The 16881-nt window shown below is 32.5% G+C and overlaps 10 non-coding genes across 10 annotated transcripts; all 10 read right to left on the reverse strand.

The window, feature by feature from the left end:
- Positions 1-685: 685 nt before the first annotated feature.
- On the reverse strand, positions 686-759 carry TRNAI-AAU (transfer RNA isoleucine (anticodon AAU)). The gene has a single exon. It is a non-coding gene; the product is annotated as a tRNA-Ile (tRNA).
- A 1588-nt stretch (positions 760-2347) lies between these two features.
- TRNAI-AAU (transfer RNA isoleucine (anticodon AAU)) lies at positions 2348-2421 on the reverse strand. The gene has a single exon. It is a non-coding gene; the product is annotated as a tRNA-Ile (tRNA).
- Positions 2422-4009: 1588 nt separating this feature from the next.
- TRNAI-AAU (transfer RNA isoleucine (anticodon AAU)) lies at positions 4010-4083 on the reverse strand. The gene has a single exon. It is a non-coding gene; the product is annotated as a tRNA-Ile (tRNA).
- Positions 4084-5671: 1588 nt separating this feature from the next.
- TRNAI-AAU (transfer RNA isoleucine (anticodon AAU)) lies at positions 5672-5745 on the reverse strand. The gene has a single exon. It is a non-coding gene; the product is annotated as a tRNA-Ile (tRNA).
- A 1586-nt stretch (positions 5746-7331) lies between these two features.
- TRNAI-AAU (transfer RNA isoleucine (anticodon AAU)) lies at positions 7332-7405 on the reverse strand. The gene has a single exon. It is a non-coding gene; the product is annotated as a tRNA-Ile (tRNA).
- A 1588-nt stretch (positions 7406-8993) lies between these two features.
- On the reverse strand, positions 8994-9067 carry TRNAI-AAU (transfer RNA isoleucine (anticodon AAU)). The gene has a single exon. It is a non-coding gene; the product is annotated as a tRNA-Ile (tRNA).
- Positions 9068-10655: 1588 nt separating this feature from the next.
- TRNAI-AAU (transfer RNA isoleucine (anticodon AAU)) lies at positions 10656-10729 on the reverse strand. Its single transcript has one exon. It is a non-coding gene; the product is annotated as a tRNA-Ile (tRNA).
- A 1591-nt stretch (positions 10730-12320) lies between these two features.
- Positions 12321-12394, reverse strand: TRNAI-AAU (transfer RNA isoleucine (anticodon AAU)). Its single transcript has one exon. It is a non-coding gene; the product is annotated as a tRNA-Ile (tRNA).
- Positions 12395-13982: 1588 nt separating this feature from the next.
- On the reverse strand, positions 13983-14056 carry TRNAI-AAU (transfer RNA isoleucine (anticodon AAU)). The gene has a single exon. It is a non-coding gene; the product is annotated as a tRNA-Ile (tRNA).
- A 1588-nt stretch (positions 14057-15644) lies between these two features.
- On the reverse strand, positions 15645-15718 carry TRNAI-AAU (transfer RNA isoleucine (anticodon AAU)). Its single transcript has one exon. It is a non-coding gene; the product is annotated as a tRNA-Ile (tRNA).
- Positions 15719-16881: the final 1163 nt, after the last annotated feature.

Here is a 16881-nt window from a genome sequence, read left to right on the forward strand (position 1 = left end):
AGATGAGCGCACTTCAGTAGATGCCATTGCTCAGGTGAGGGTTCCATGGTGTAATTGTTAGCACCCTGGACTTTGAATCTAGTCATCTGAGTTCATATCTCGTGGGAGCTAACATTGTTTATTTTCCTTTTGTTCAAAGCTCCATTTTCATTCAATGAATGAGTATTGCAAATCTTCATTTAAAATTCATATAAATTCCATCATCTTCAGTGGTGTCCTTTGTTTAAACTCATTTTTAAACTTATCAAATCAGAAGTATGTCAAATATTTGGAAATAAGAAAATATGCAATAAGAATGCAGAGATTCATTACTTGTGCTCTGGTCTTTAGAAATTCTCCATTTTTTTTACTTCAGTGTGCACTAATGAGAGGGGAGCACATATCTTCTTCTTCTTCTTCTTCTTCTTCTTCTTCTAGTAACACCTAGTGCCCTCTATGTTTGAGCAGCAATATAATAACTGATTAATTTGCCCTTGCATATCTTAGTTATGCCATATTGCTTGATTTGAGACAAAAGTCACTGAGCCATGTAGAGAAAAATCTTCATCAGCCAAAGGATGACACTCCCACTGGCTTCTGATATGTATTTGAAGAGATTTTGTGATATATGTGTCTATGATGTTTTCAAGTATTCATGCACTCCACCGATGAGCTTATTCCATTCTTGTCCATCAAGAAAAGCAAATGGCCCATACGGGGATCGAACCCGTGACCTTGGCGTTATTAGCACCACGCTCAAACCAACTGAGCTAACCGGCCACAGATATTACTGCAAGCAAACACAAAACTGGCAAATGTACCTCAAAGCACAGATCATATTTTGTTTTTATAGCATTTCATTTTTCAAAAAAAAGCTTAAGCCATAGAGTCACTTGAAGCATGGGTATCATAAAAATGCTCCAGTTTCTTTCCACATTACAAAATAAAAATAAATATTAGATAGGATAATAACAAAGATTAAGGCGTCTAATAATAGTATAAAAATAGATAATTTTGACAAGGAGTATATGCAAATCTAAGCAAAATCAATCTTAAAAATCTAAGACACAATTTTTAATTGTAAATTTACAGATTGTTGAAAAAGATAATCCCAGGATGTAATCCATTATGTATTAAATTTAGTATGTTTTACCAAGTTGTGTATGAATAACTTTTAACACAAAAAAATATATATTAAGGAAGTAGCTTAATGTGCCCATTGGAAATAAAGAATGCTAGCCCATTTTGGAATGCAAAGCTTAAGAAAATACAAACTTCAATCCATAGGAAAGCACTTTTTATTCAGTCTACACTCTGTAATCATACTATAGCTTAATTTACAAATTATGATGTCATTATCAGACTTAACTCACAAGAGACTTTCATCCTTGGTCTATAAAAAAGGCAGTCCTCTGTTATAAAGCTTGAAACAATTGTAAGTGGCTGATATGCAAATATGGAAATACAGAAAAACTGTCAATTCAATGCTAGGATAACATAAGGGGTGATGCTCCATATGAAATTGGTCCTAGGCATTTAGGTTTCTAGTATCTATCTTCTCCTTTAAAAAATAGGTTACTTTTTATATATTATCATTGGGTTTGGACAAATATTCTACATAATACCTATTGCATCCCTGAGCTTATTAGAATCTTGAAATAATATATATAAAGTATTGAATTTCTTTTCTTTGCATTTAAAAGATGAGCGCACTTCAGTAGATGCCATTGCTCAGGTGAGGGTTCCATGGTGTAATTGTTAGCACCCTGGACTTTGAATCTAGTAATCTGAGTTCATATCTCGTGGGAGCTAACATTGTTTATTTTCCTTTTGTTCAAAGCTCCATTTTCATTCAATGTATGAGTATTGCAAATCTTCATTTAAAATTCATATAAATTCCATCATCTTCAGTGGTGTCCTTTGTTTAAACTCATTTTTAAACTTATCAAATTAGAAGTATGTCAAATATTTGGAAATAAGAAAAGATGCAATAAGAATGCAGAGATCCATTACTTGTGCTCTGGTCTTTAGAAATTCTCCATTTTTTTTACTTCAGTGTGCACTAATGAGAGGGAAGCACATATCTTCTTCTTCTTCTAGTAACACCTAGTGCCCTCTATGTTTGAGCAGCAATATAATAACTAATTAATTTGCCCTTGCATATCTTAGTTATGCCATATTGCTTGATTTGAGACAAAAGTCACTGAGCCATGTAGAGAAAAATCTTCATCAGCCAAAGGATGACACTCCCACTGGCTTCTGATATGTATTTGAAGAGATTTTGTGATATATGTGTCTATGATGTTTTCAAGTATTCATGCACTCCACCGATGAGCTTATTCCATTCTTGTCCATCAAGAAAAGCAAATGGCCCATACGGGGATTGAACCCGTGACCTTGGCGTTATTAGCACCACGCTCTAACCAACTGCGCTAACCGGCCACAGATATTACTGCAAGCAAACACAAAACTGGCAAATATATCTCAAAGCACAGATCATATTTTGTTTTTATAGCATTTCATTTTTCAAAAAAAAGCTTAAGCCATAGAGTCACTTGAAGCATGGGTATCATAAAAATGCTCCAGTTTCTTTCCACATTACAAAATAAAAATAAATATTAGATAGGATAATTACAAAGATTAAGGCATCTAGTAATAGTATAAAAATAGACAATTTAGACTAGGAGTATATGCAAATCTAAGCAAAATCAATCTAAAAAATCTAATACACAATTTTTAATTGTAAATTTACAGATTGTTGAAAAAGATAATCCCAGGATGTAATCCATTATGTATTAAATTTAGTATGTTTTACCAAGTTGTGTATGAATAACTTTTAACACAAAAAAATATATATTGGGGAAGAAGCTTAATGTGCCCATTGGAAATAAATAATGCTAGCCCATTTTGGAATGCAAAGCTTAAGAAAATACAAACTTCAATCCATAGGAAAGCACTTTTTATTCAGTCTACACTCTGTAATCATACTATAGCTTAATTTACAAATTGTGATGTCATTATCAGACTTAACTCACAAGAGACTTTCATCCTTGGTCTATAAAAAAGGCAATCATCTGTTATAAAGCTTGAAACAATTGTAAATGGCTGATATGCAAATATGGAAATACAGAAAAACAGTCAATTCAATGCTATGATAACATAAGGGGTGATGCTCCAACTGAAATTGGTCCTAGGCATTTAGGTTTCTAGTATCTATCTTCTCCTTTAAAAAATAGGTTACTTTTTATATATTATCATTGGGTTTGGACAAATATTCTACATAATACCTATTGCATCCCTGAGCTTATTAGAAACTTGAAATAATATATATAAAGTATTGAATTTCTTTTCTTTGCATTTAAAAGATGAGCGCACTTCAGTAGATGCCATTGCTCAGGTGAGGGTTCCATGGTGTAATTGTTAGCAACCTTGACTTTGAATCTAGTAATCTGAGTTCATATCTCGTGGGAGCTAACATTGTTTATTTTCCTTTTGTTCAAAGCTCCATTTTCATTCAATGTATGAGTATTGCAAATCTTCATTTAAAATTCATATAAATTCCATCATCTTCAGTGGTGTCCTTTGTTTAAACTCATTTTTAAACTTATCAAATCAGAAGTATGTCAAATATTTGGAAATAAGAAAAGATGCAATAAGAATGCAGAGATCCATTACTTGTGCTCTGGTCTTTAGAAATTCTCCATTTTTTTTACTTCAGTGTGCACTAATGAGAGGAGAGCACATATCTTCTTCTTCTTCTAGTAACACCTAGTGCCCTCTATGTTTGAGCAGCAATATAATAACTGATTAATTTGCCCTTGCATATCTTAGTTATGCCATATTGCTTGATTTGAGACAAAAGTCACTGAGCCATGTAGAGAAAAATCTTCATCAGCCAAAGGATGACACTCCCACTGGCTTCTGATATGTATTTGAAGAGATTTTGTGATATATGTGTCTATGATGTTTTTAAGTATTCATGCACTCCACCAATGAGCTTATTCCGTTATTGTCCATCAAGAAAAGCAAATGGCCCATACGGGGATTGAACCCGTGACCTTGTCATTATTAGCACCACGCTCTAACCAACTGAGCTAACAGGCCACAGATATTACTGCAAGCAAACACAAAACTGGCAAATATACCTCAAAGCACAGATCATATTTTGTTTTTATAGCATTTCATTTTTCAAAAAAAAGCTTAAGCCATAGAGTCACTTGAAGCATGGGTATCATAAAAATGCTCCAGTTTCTATCCACATTACAAAATAAAAATAAATATTAGATAGGATAATAACAAAGATTAAGGCATCAACTAATAGTATAAAAATAGACAATTTAGACAAGGAGTATATGCAAATCTAAGCAAAATCAATCTAAAAAATCTAATACACAATTTTTAATTGTAAATTTACAGATTGTTGAAAAAGATAATCCCAGGATGTAATCCATTATGTATTAAATTTAGTATGTTTTACCAAGTTGTGTATGAATAACTTTTAACACAAAAAAATATATATTGGGGAAGTAGCTTAATGTGCCCATTGGAAATAAAGAATGCTAGCCCATTTTGGAATGCAAAGCTTAAGAAAATACAAACTTCAATCCATAGGAAAGCACTTTTTATTCAGTCTACACTCTGTAATCATACTATAGCTTAATTTACAAATTGTGATGTCATTATCAGATTTAACTCACGAGAGACTTTCATCCTTGGTCTATAAAAAAGGCAGTCCTCTGTTATAAAGCTTGAAACAATTGTAAGTGGCTGATATGCAAATATGGAAATACAGAAAAACTGTCAATTCAATGCTAGGATTACATAAGGGGTGATGCTCCAACTGAAATTGGTCCTAGGCATTTAGGTTTCTAGTATCTATCTTCTCCTTTAAAAAATAGGTTACTTTTTATATATTATCATTGGTTTTGGACAAATATTCTACATAATACCTATTGCATCCCTGAGCTTATTAGAAACTTGAAATTATATATATAAAGTATTGAATTTCTTTTCTTTGCATTTAAAAGATGAGTGCACTTCAGTAGATGCCATTGCTCAGGTGAGGGTTCCATGGTGTAATTGTTAGCACCCTGGACTTTGAATCTAGTCATCTGAGTTCATATCTCGTGGGAGCTAACATTGTTTATTTTCCTTTTGTTCAAAGCTCCATTTTCATTCAATGTATGAGTATTGCAAATCTTCATTTAAAATTCATATAAATTCCATCATCTTCAGTGGTGTCCTTTGTTTAAACTCATTTTTAAACTTATCAAATCAGAAGTATGTCAAATATTTGTAAATAAGAATAGATGCAATAAGAATGCAGAGATCCATTACTTGTGCTCTGGTCTTTAGAAATTCTCCATTTTTTTTACTTCAGTGTGCACTAATGAGAGGGGAGCACATATCTTCTTCTTCTTCTAGTAACACCTAGTGCCCTCTATGTTTGAGCAGCAATATAATAACTGATTAATTTGCCCTTGCATATCTTAGTTATGCCATATTGCTTGATTTGAGACAAAAGTCACTGAGCCAAGTAGAGAAAAATCTTCATCAGCCAAAGGATGACACTCCCACTGGCTTCTGATATGTATTTGAAGAGATTTTGTGATATATGTGTCTATGATGTTTTCAAGTATTCATGCACTCCACCGATGAGCTTATTCCATTCTTGTCCATCAAGAAAAGCAAATGGCCCATACGGGGATCGAACCCGTGACCTTGGCGTTATTAGCACCACGCTCTAACCAACTGAGCTAACCGGCCACAGATGTTACTGCAAGCAAACACAAAACTGGCAAATGTACCTCAAAGCACAGATCATATTTTGTTTTTATAGCATTTCATTTTTCAAAAAAAAGCTTAAGCCATAGAGTCACTTGAAGCATGGGTATCATAAAAATGCTCCAGTTTCTTTCCACATTACAAAATAAAAATAAATATTAGATAGGATAATAACAAAGATTAAGGCATCTACTAATAGTATAAAAATAGACAATTTAGACAAGGAGTATATGCAAATCTTAGCAAAAGCAATCTAAAAAATCTAATACACAATTTTTAATTGTAAATTTACAAATTGTTGAAAAAGATAATCCAGGATGTAATCCATTATGTATTAAATTTAGTATGTTTTACCAAGTTGTGTATGAATAACTTTTAACACAAAAAAATATATATTGGGGAAGTAGCTTAATGTGCCCATTGGAAATAAAGAATGCTAGCCCATTTTGGAATGCAAAGCTTAAGAAAATACAAACTTCAATCCATAGGAAAGCACTTTTTATTCAGTCTACACTCTGTAATCATACTATAGCTTAATTTACAAATTGTGATGTCATTATCAGACTTAACTCACAAGAGACTTTCATCCTTGGTCTATAAAAAAGGCAGTCCTCTGTTATAAAGCTTGAAACAATTGTAAGTGGCTGATATGCAAATATGGAAATACAGAAAACTGTCAATTCAATGCTAGGATAACATAAGGGGTGATGCTCCAACTGAAATTGGTCCTAGGCATTTAGGTTTCTAGTATCTATCTTCTCCTTTAAAAAATAGGTTACTTTTTATATATTATCATTGGGTTTGGACAAATATTCTACATAATACCTATTGCATCCCTGAGTTTATTAGAAACTTGAAATAATATATATAAAGTATTGAATTTCTTTTCTTTGCATTTAAAAGATGAGCGCACTTCAGTAGATGCCATTGCTCAGGTGAGGGTTCCATGGTGTAATTGTTAGCACCCTTGACTTTGAATCTAGTAATCTGAATTCATATCTCGTGGGAACTAACATTGTTTATTTTCCTATTGTTCAAAGCTCCATTTTCATTCAATGTATGAGTATTGCAAATCTTCATTTAAAATTCATATAAATTCCATCATCTTCAGTGGTGTCCTTTGTTTAAACTCTTTTTTAAACTTATCAAATCAGAAGTATGTCAAATATTTGGAAATAAGAAAAGATGCAATAAGAATGCAGAGATCCATTACTTGTGCTCTAGTCTTTAGAAATTCTCAATTTTTTTTACTTCAGTGTGCACTAATGAGAGGGGAGCACATATCTTCTTCATCTTCTAGTAACACCTAGTGCCCTCTATGTTTGAGCAGCAATATAATAACTAATTAATTTGCCCTTGCATATCTTAGTTATGCCATATTGCTTGATTTGAGACAAAAGTCACTGAGCCATGTAGAGAAAAATCTTCATCAGCCAAAGGATGACACTCCCACTGGCTTCTGATATGTATTTGAAGAGATTTTGTGATATATGTGTCTATGATGTTTTCAAGTATTCATGCACTCCATCGATGAGCTTATTCCATTCTTGTCCATCAAGAAAAGCAAATGGCCCATACGGGGATCGAACCTGTGACCTTGGCGTTATTAGCACCACGCTCTAACCAACTGAGCTAACCGGCCAGAGATGTTACTACAAACAAACACAAAACTGGCAAATGTACCTCAAAGCACAGATCATATTTTGTTTTTATAGCATTTCATTTTTCAAAAAAAAGCTTAAGCCATAGAGTCACTTGAAGCATGGGTATCATAAAAATGCTCCAGTTTCTTTCCACATTACAAAATAAAAATAAATATTAGATAGGATAATAACAAAGATTAAGGCATCTAGTAATAGTATAAAAATAGACAATTTAGACTAGGAGTATATGCAAATCTAAGCAAAATCAATCTAAAAAATCTAATACACAATTTTTAATTGTAAATTTACAGATTGTTGAAAAAGATAATCCCAGGATGTAATCCATTATGTATTAAATTTAGTATGTTTTACCAAGTTGTGTATGAATAACTTTTAACACAAAAAAATATATATTGGGGAAGTAGCTCAATGTGCCCATTGGAAATAAAGAATGCTAGCCCATTTTGGAATGCAAATCTTAAGAAAATACAAACTTCAATCCATAGGAAAGCACTTTTTATTCAGTCTACACTCTGTAATCATACTATAGCTTAATTTACAAATTGTGATGTCATTATCAGACTTAACTCACAAGAGACTTTCATCCTTGGTCTATAAAAAAGGCAGTCCTCTGTTATAAAGCTTGAAACAATTGTAAGTGGCTGATATGCAAATATGGAAATACAGAAAAACTGTCAATTCAATGCTAGGATAACATAAGGGGTGATGCTCCAACTGAAATTGGTCCTAGGCATTTAGGTTTCTAGTATCTATCTTCTCCTTTAAAAAATAGGTTACTTTTTATATATTATCATTGGGTTTGGACAAATATTCTACATAATACCTATTGCATCCCTGAGCTTATTAGAAACTTGAAATAATATATATAAAGTATTGAATTTCTTTTCTTTGCATTTAAAAGATGAGCGCACTTCAGTAGATGCCATTGCTCAGGTGAGGGTTCCATGGTGTAATTGTTAGCAACCTGGACTTTGAATCTAGTAATCTGAGTTCATATCTCGTGGGAGCTAACATTGTTTATTTTCCTTTTGTTCAAAGCTCCATTTTCATTCAATGTATGAGTATTGCAAATCTTCATTTAAAATTCATATAAATTCCATCATCTTCAGTGGTGTCTTTTGTTTAAACTCATTTTTAAACTTATCAAATCAGAAGTATGTCAAATATTTGGAAATAAGAAAATTTGCAATAAGAATGCAGAGATCCATTACTTATGCTCTGGTCTTTAGAAATTCTCAATTTTTTTTACTTCAGTGTGCACTAATGAGAGGAGAGCACATATCTTCTTCTTCTTCTAGTAACACCTAGTGCCCTCTATGTTTGAGCAGCAATATAATAACTGATTAATTTGCCCTTGCATATCTTAGTTATGCCATATTGCTTGATTTGAGACAAAAGTCACTGAGCCATGTAGAGAAAAATCTTCATCAGCCAAAGGATGACACTCCCACTGGCTTCTGATATGTATTTGAAGAGATTTTGTGATATATGTGTCTATGATGTTTTTAAGTATTCATGCACTCCACCAATGAGCTTATTCCGTTCTTGTCCATCAAGAAAAGCAAATGGCCCATACGGGGATCGAACCCGTGACCTTGGCATTATTAGTACCACGCTCTAACCAACTGAGCTAACAGGCCACAGATATTACTGCAAGCAAACACAAAACTGGCAAATATACCTCAAAGCACAGATCATATTTTGTTTTTATAGCATTTCATTTTTCAAAAAAAAGCTTAAGCCATAGAGTCACTTGAAGCATGGGTATCATAAAAATGCTCCAGTTTCTATCCACATTACAAAATAAAAATAAATATTAGATAGGATAATAACAAAGATTAAGGCATCAACTAATAGTATAAAAATAGACAATTTAGACAAGGAGTATATGCAAATCTAAGCAAAATCAATCTAAAAAATCTAATACTCAATTTTTAATTGTAAATTTACAGATTGTTGAAAAAGATAATCCCAGGATGTAATCCATTATGTATTAAATTTAGTATATTTTACCAAGTTGTGTATGAATAACTTTTAACACAAAAAAATATATATTGGGGAAGTAGCTTAATGTGCCCATTGGAAATAAAGAATGCTAGCCCATTTTGGAATGCAAAGCTTAAGAAAATACAAACTTCAATCCATAGGAAAGCACTTTTTATTCAGTCTACACTCTGTAATCATACTATAGCTTAATTTACAAATTGTGATGTCATTATCAGATTTAACTCACGAGAGACTTTCATCCTTGGTCTATAAAAAAGGCAGTCCTCTGTTATAAAGCTTGAAACAATTGTAAGTGGCTGATATGCAAATATGGAAATACAGAAAAACTGTCAATTCAATGCTAGGATTACATAAGGGGTGATGCTCCAACTGAAATTGGTCCTAGGCATTTAGGTTTCTAGTATCTATCTTCTCCTTTAAAAAATAGGTTACTTTTTATATATTATCATTGGTTTTGGACAAATATTCTACATAATACCTATTGCATCCCTGAGCTTATTAGAAACTTGAAATAATATATATAAAGTATTGAATTTCTTTTCTTTGCATTTAAAAGATGAGCGCACTTCAGTAGATGCCATTGCTCAGGTGAGGGTTCCATGGTGTAATTGTTAGCACCCTGGATTTTGAATCTAGTCATCTGAGTTCATATCTCGTGGGAGCTAACATTGTTTATTTTCCTTTTGTTCAAAGCTCCATTTTCATTCAATGTATGAGTATTGCAAATCTTCATTTAAAATTCATATAAATTCCATCATCTTCAGTGGTGTCCTTTGTTTAAACTCATTTTTAAACTTATCAAATCAGAAGTATGTCAAATATTTGTAAATAAGAAAAGATGCAATAAGAATGCAGAGATCCATTACTTGTGCTCTGGTCTTTAGAAATTCTCCATTTTTTTTACTTCAGTGTGCACTAATGAGAGGGGAGCACATATCTTCTTCTTCTTCTAGTAACACCTAGTGCCCTCTATGTTTGAGCAGCAATATAATAACTGATTAATTTGCCCTTGCATATCTTAGTTATGCCATATTGCTTGATTTGAGACAAAAGTCACTGAGCCAAGTAGAGAAAAATCTTCATCAGCCAAAGGATGACACTCCCACTGGCTTCTGATATGTATTTGAATAGATTTTGTGATATATGTGTCTATGATGTTTTCAAGTATTCATGCACTCCACCGATGAGCTTATTCCATTCTTGTCCATCAAGAAAAGCAAATGGCCCATACGGGGATCGAACCCGTGACCTTGGCGTTATTAGCACCACGCTCTAACCAACTGAGCTAACCGGCCACAGATGTTACTGCAAGCAAACACAAAACTGGCAAATGTACCTCAAAGCACAGATCATATTTTGTTTTTATAGCGTTTCATTTTTCAAAAAAAAGCTTAAGCCATAGAGTCACTTGAAGCATGGGTATCATAAAAATGCTCCAGTTTCTTTCCACATTACAAAATAAAAATAAATATTAGATAGGATAATAACAAAGATTAAGGCATCTAGTAATAGTATAAAAATAGACAATTTAGACTAGGAGTATATGCAAATCTAAGCAAAATCAATCTAAAAAATCTAATACACAATTTTTAATTGTAAATTTACAGATTGTTGAAAAAGATAATCCCAGGATGTAATCCATTATGTATTAAATTTAGTATGTTTTACCAAGTTGTGTATGAATAACTTTTAACACAAAAAAATATATATTGGGGAAGTAGCTCAATGTGCCCATTGGAAATAAAGAATGCTAGCCCATTTTGGAATGCAAATCTTAAGAAAATACAAACTTCAATCCATAGGAAAGCACTTTTTATTCAGTCTACACTCTGTAATCATACTATAGCTTAATTTACAAATTGTGATGTCATTATCAGACTTAACTCACAAGAGACTTTCATCCTTGGTCTATAAAAAAGGCAGTCCTCTGTTATAAAGCTTGAAACAATTGTAAGTGGCTGATATGCAAATATGGAAATACAGAAAAACTGTCAATTCAATGCTAGGATAACATAAGGGGTGATGCTCCAACTGAAATTGGTCCTAGGCATTTAGGTTTCTAGTATCTATCTTCTCCTTTAAAAAATAGGTTACTTTTTATATATTATCATTGGGTTTGGACAAATATTCTACATAATACCTATTGCATCCCTGAGCTTATTAGAAACTTGAAATAATATATATAAAGTATTGAATTTCTTTTCTTTGCATTTAAAAGATGAGCGCACTTCAGTAGATGCCATTGCTCAGGTGAGGGTTCCATGATGTAATTGTTAGCAACCTGGACTTTGAATCTAGTAATCTGAGTTCATATCTCGTGGGAGCTAACATTGTTTATTTTCCTTTTGTTCAAAGCTCCATTTTCATTCAATGTATGAGTATTGCAAATCTTCATTTAAAATTCATATAAATTCCATCATCTTCAGTGGTGTCTTTTGTTTAAACTCATTTTTAAACTTATCAAATCAGAAGTATGTCAAATATTTGGAAATAAGAAAAGATGCAATAAGAATGCAGAGATCCATTACTTGTGCTCTGGTCTTTAGAAATTCTCCATTTTTTTTACTTCAGTGTGCACTAATGAGAGGAGAGCACATATCTTCTTCTTCTTCTTCTAGTAACACCTAGTGCCCTCTATGTTTGAGCAGCAATATAATAACTGATTAATTTGCCCTTGCATATCTTAGTTATGCCATATTGCTTGATTTGAGACAAAAGTTACTGAGCCATGTAGAGAAAAATCTTCATCAGCCAAAGGATGACACTCCCACTGGCTTCTGATATGTATTTGAAGAGATTTTGTGATATATGTGTCTATGATGTTTTTAAGTATTCATGCACTCCACCAATGAGCTTATTCCATTCTTGTCCATCAAGAAAAGCAAATGGCCCATACGGGGATCGAACCCGTGACCTTGGCGTTATTAGCACCACGCTCTAACCAACTGAGCTAACAGGCCACAGATATTACTGCAAGCAAACACAAAACTGGCAAATGTACCTCAAAGCACAGATCATGTTTTGTTTTTATAGCATTTCATTTTTCAAAAAAAAGCTTAAGCCATAGAGTCACTTGAAGCATGGGTATCATAAAAATGCTCCAGTTTCTATCCACATTACAAAATAAAAATAAATATTAGATAGGATAATAACAAAGATTAAGGCATCAACTAATAGTATAAAAATAGACAATTTAGACAAGGAGTATATGCAAATCTAAGCAAAATCAATTTAAAAAATCTAATACACAATTTTTAATTGTAAATTTACAGATTGTTGAAAAAGATAATCCCAGGATGTAATCCATTATGTATTAAATTTAGTATGTTTTACCAAGTTGTGTATGAATAACTTTTAACACAAAAAAATATATATTGGGGAAGTAGCTTAATGTGCCCATTGGAAATAAAGAATGCTAGCCCATTTTGGAATGCAAAGCTTAAGAAAATACAAACTTCAATCCATAGGAAAGCACTTTTTATTCAGTCTACACTCTGTAATCATACTATAGCTTAATTTACAAATTGTGATGTCATTATCAGATTTAATTCACAAGAGACTTTCATCCTTGGTCTATAAAAAAGGCAGTCCTCTGTTATAAAGCTTGAAACAATTGTAAGTGGCTGATATGCAAATATGGAAATACAGAAAAACTGTCAATTCAATGCTAGGATAACATAAGGGGTGATGCTCCAACTGAAATTGGTCCTAGGCATTTAGGTTTCTAGTATCTATCTTCTCCTTTAAAAAATAGGTTACTTTTTATATATTATCATTGGTTTTGGACAAATATTCTACATAATACCTATTGCATCCCTGAGCTTATTAGAAACTTGAAATAATATATATAAAGTATTGAATTTCTTTTCTTTGCATTTAAAAGATGAGCGCACTTCAGTAGATGCCATTGCTCAGGTGAGGGTTCCATGGTGTAATTGTTAGCAACCTGGACTTTGAATCTAGTAATCTGAGTTCATATCTCGTGGGAGCTAACATTGTTTTTTTTCCTTTTGTTCAAAGCTCCATTTTCATTCAATGTATGAGTATTGCAAATCTTCATTTAAAATTCATATAAATTCCATCATCTTCAGTGGTGTCCTTTGTTTAAACTCATTTTTAAACTTATCAAATCAGAAGTATGTCAAATATTTGGAAATAAGAAAAGATGCAATAAGAATGTAGAGATCCATTACTTGTGCTCTGGTCTTTAGAAATTCTCCATTTTTTTTACTTCAGTGTGCACTAATGAGAGGGGAGCAAATTTCTTCTTCTTCTTCTAGTAACACCTAGTGCCCTCTATGTTTGAGCAGCAATATAATAACTGATTAATGTGCCCTTGCATATCTTAGTTATGCCATATTGCTTGATTTGAGACAAAAGTCACTGAGCCATGTAGAGAAAAATCTTCATCAGCCAAAGGATGACACTCCCACTGGCTTCTGATATGTATTTAAAGAGATTTTGTGATATATGTGTCTATGATGTTTTCAAGTATTCATGCACTCCACCAATAAGCTTATTCCGTTCTTGTCCATCAAGATTAGCATATGGCCCATACGGGGATCGAACCCATGACCTTGGCGTTATTAGCACCACGCTCTAACCAACTGAGCAAAAAGGCCACAGATATTACTGCAAGCAAACACAAAACTGGCAAATATATCTCAAAGCACAGATCATATTTTGTTTTTATAGCATTTCATTTTTCAAAAAAAAGCTTAAGCCATAGAGTCACTTGAAGCATGGGTATCATAAAAATGCTCCAGTTTCTTTCCACATTACAAAATAAAAATAAATAATAGATAGGATAATAACAAAGATTAAGGCATCTAGTAATAGTATAAAAATAGACAATTTAGACTAGGAGTATATGCAAATCTAAGCAAAATCAATTTAAAAAATCTAATACACAATTTTTAATTGTAAATTTACAGATTGTTGAAAAAGATAATCCCAGGATGTAATCCATTATGTATTAAATTTAGTATGTTTTACCAAGTTGTGTATGAATAACTTTTAACACAAAAAAATATATATTGGGGAAGTAGCTTAATGTGCCCATTGGAAATAAAGAATGCTAGCCCATTTTGGAATGCAAAGCTTAAGAAAATACAAACTTCAATCCATAGGAAAGCACTTTTTATTCAGTCTACACTCTGTAATCATACTATAGCTTAATTTACAAATTGTGATGTCATTATCAGATTTAATTCACAAGAGACTTTCATCCTTGGTCTATAAAAAAGGCAGTCCTCTGTTATAAAGCTTGAAACAATTGTAAGTGGCTGATATGCAAATATGGAAATACAGAAAAACTGTCAATTCAATGCTAGGATAACATAAGGGGTGATGCTCCAACTGAAATTGGTCCTAGGCATTTAGGTTTCTAGTATCTATCTTCTCCTTTAAAAAATAGGTTACTTTTTATATATTATCATTGGTTTTGGACAAATATTCTACATAATACCTATTGCATCCCTGAGCTTATTAGAAACTTGAAATAATATATATAAAGTATTGAATTTCTTTTCTTTGCATTTAAAAGATGAGCGCACTTCAGTAGATGCCATTGCTCAGGTGAGGGTTCCATGGTGTAATTGTTAGCAACCTGGACTTTGAATCTAGTAATCTGAGTTCATATCTCGTGGGAGCTAACATTGTTTTTTTTCCTTTTGTTCAAAGCTCCATTTTCATTCAATGTATGAGTATTGCAAATCTTCATTTAAAATTCATATAAATTCCATCATCTTCAGTGGTGTCCTTTGTTTAAACTCATTTTTAAACTTATCAAATCAGAAGTATGTCAAATATTTGGAAATAAGAAAAGATGCAATAAGAATGTAGAGATCCATTACTTGTGCTCTGGTCTTTAGAAATTCTCCATTTTTTTTACTTCAGTGTGCACTAATGAGAGGGGAGCAAATTTCTTCTTCTTCTTCTAGTAACACCTAGTGCCCTCTATGTTTGAGCAGCAATATAATAACTGATTAATGTGCCCTTGCATATCTTAGTTATGCCATATTGCTTGATTTGAGACAAAAGTCACTGAGCCATGTAGAGAAAAATCTTCATCAGCCAAAGGATGACACTCCCACTGGCTTCTGATATGTATTTAAAGAGATTTTGTGATATATGTGTCTATGATGTTTTCAAGTATTCATGCACTCCACCAATAAGCTTATTCCGTTCTTGTCCATCAAGATTAGCATATGGCCCATACGGGGATCGAACCCATGACCTTGGCGTTATTAGCACCACGCTCTAACCAACTGAGCAAAAAGGCCACAGATATTACTGCAAGCAAACACAAAACTGGCAAATATATCTCAAAGCACAGATCATATTTTGTTTTTATAGCATTTCATTTTTCAAAAAAAAGCTTAAGCCATAGAGTCACTTGAAGCATGGGTATCATAAAAATGCTCCAGTTTCTTTCCACATTACAAAATAAAAATAAATATTAGATAGGATAATAACAAAGATTAAGGCATCTAGTAATAGTATAAAAATAGACAATTTAGACTAGGAGTATATGCAAATCTAAGCAAAATCAATCTAAAAAATCTAATACACAATTTTTAATTGTAAATTTACAGATAGTTGAAAAAGATAATCCCAGGAAGTAATCCATTATGTATTAAATTTAGTATGTTTTACCAAGTTGTGTATGAATAACTTTTAACACAAAAAAATATATATTGGTGAAGTAGCTTAATGTGCCCATTGGAAATAAAGAATGCTAGCCCATTTTGGAATGCAAAGCTTAAGAAAATACAAACTTCAATCCATAGGAAAGCACTTTTTATTCAGTCTACACTCTGTAATCATACTATAGCTTAATTTACAAATTGTGATGTCATTATCAGATTTAACTCACAAGAGACTTTCATCCTTGGTCTATAAAAAAGGCAGTCCTCTGTTATAAAGCTTGAAACAATTGTAAGTGGCTGATATGCAAATATGGAAATACAGAAAAACTGTCAATTCAATGCTAGGATAACATAAGGGGTGATGCTCCAACTGAAATTGGTCCTAGGCATTTAGGTTTCTAGTATCTATCTTCTCCTTTAAAAAATAGGTTACTTTTTATATATTATCATTGGTTTTGGACAAATATTCTACATAATACCTATTGCATCCCTGAGCTAATTAGAAACTTGAAATAATATATATAAAGTATTGAATTTCTTTTCTTTGCATTTAAAAGATGAGCGCACTTCAGTAGATGCCATTGCTCAGGTGAGGGTTCCATGGTGTAATTGTTAGCACCCTGGACTTTGAATCTAGTCATCTGAGTTCATATCTCGTGGGAGCTAACATTGTTTATTTTCCTTTTGTTCAAAGCTCCATTTTCATTCAATGTATGAGTATTGCAAATCTTCATTTAAAATTCATATAAATTCCATCATCTTCAGTGGTGTCCTTTGTTTAAACTCATTTTTAAACT

The sequence above is a fragment of the Pseudophryne corroboree genome, chromosome 11 (assembly GCF_028390025.1).
Source record: "Pseudophryne corroboree isolate aPseCor3 chromosome 11, aPseCor3.hap2, whole genome shotgun sequence".
In the NCBI taxonomy this organism is placed as follows: domain Eukaryota; kingdom Metazoa; phylum Chordata; class Amphibia; order Anura; family Myobatrachidae; genus Pseudophryne; species Pseudophryne corroboree.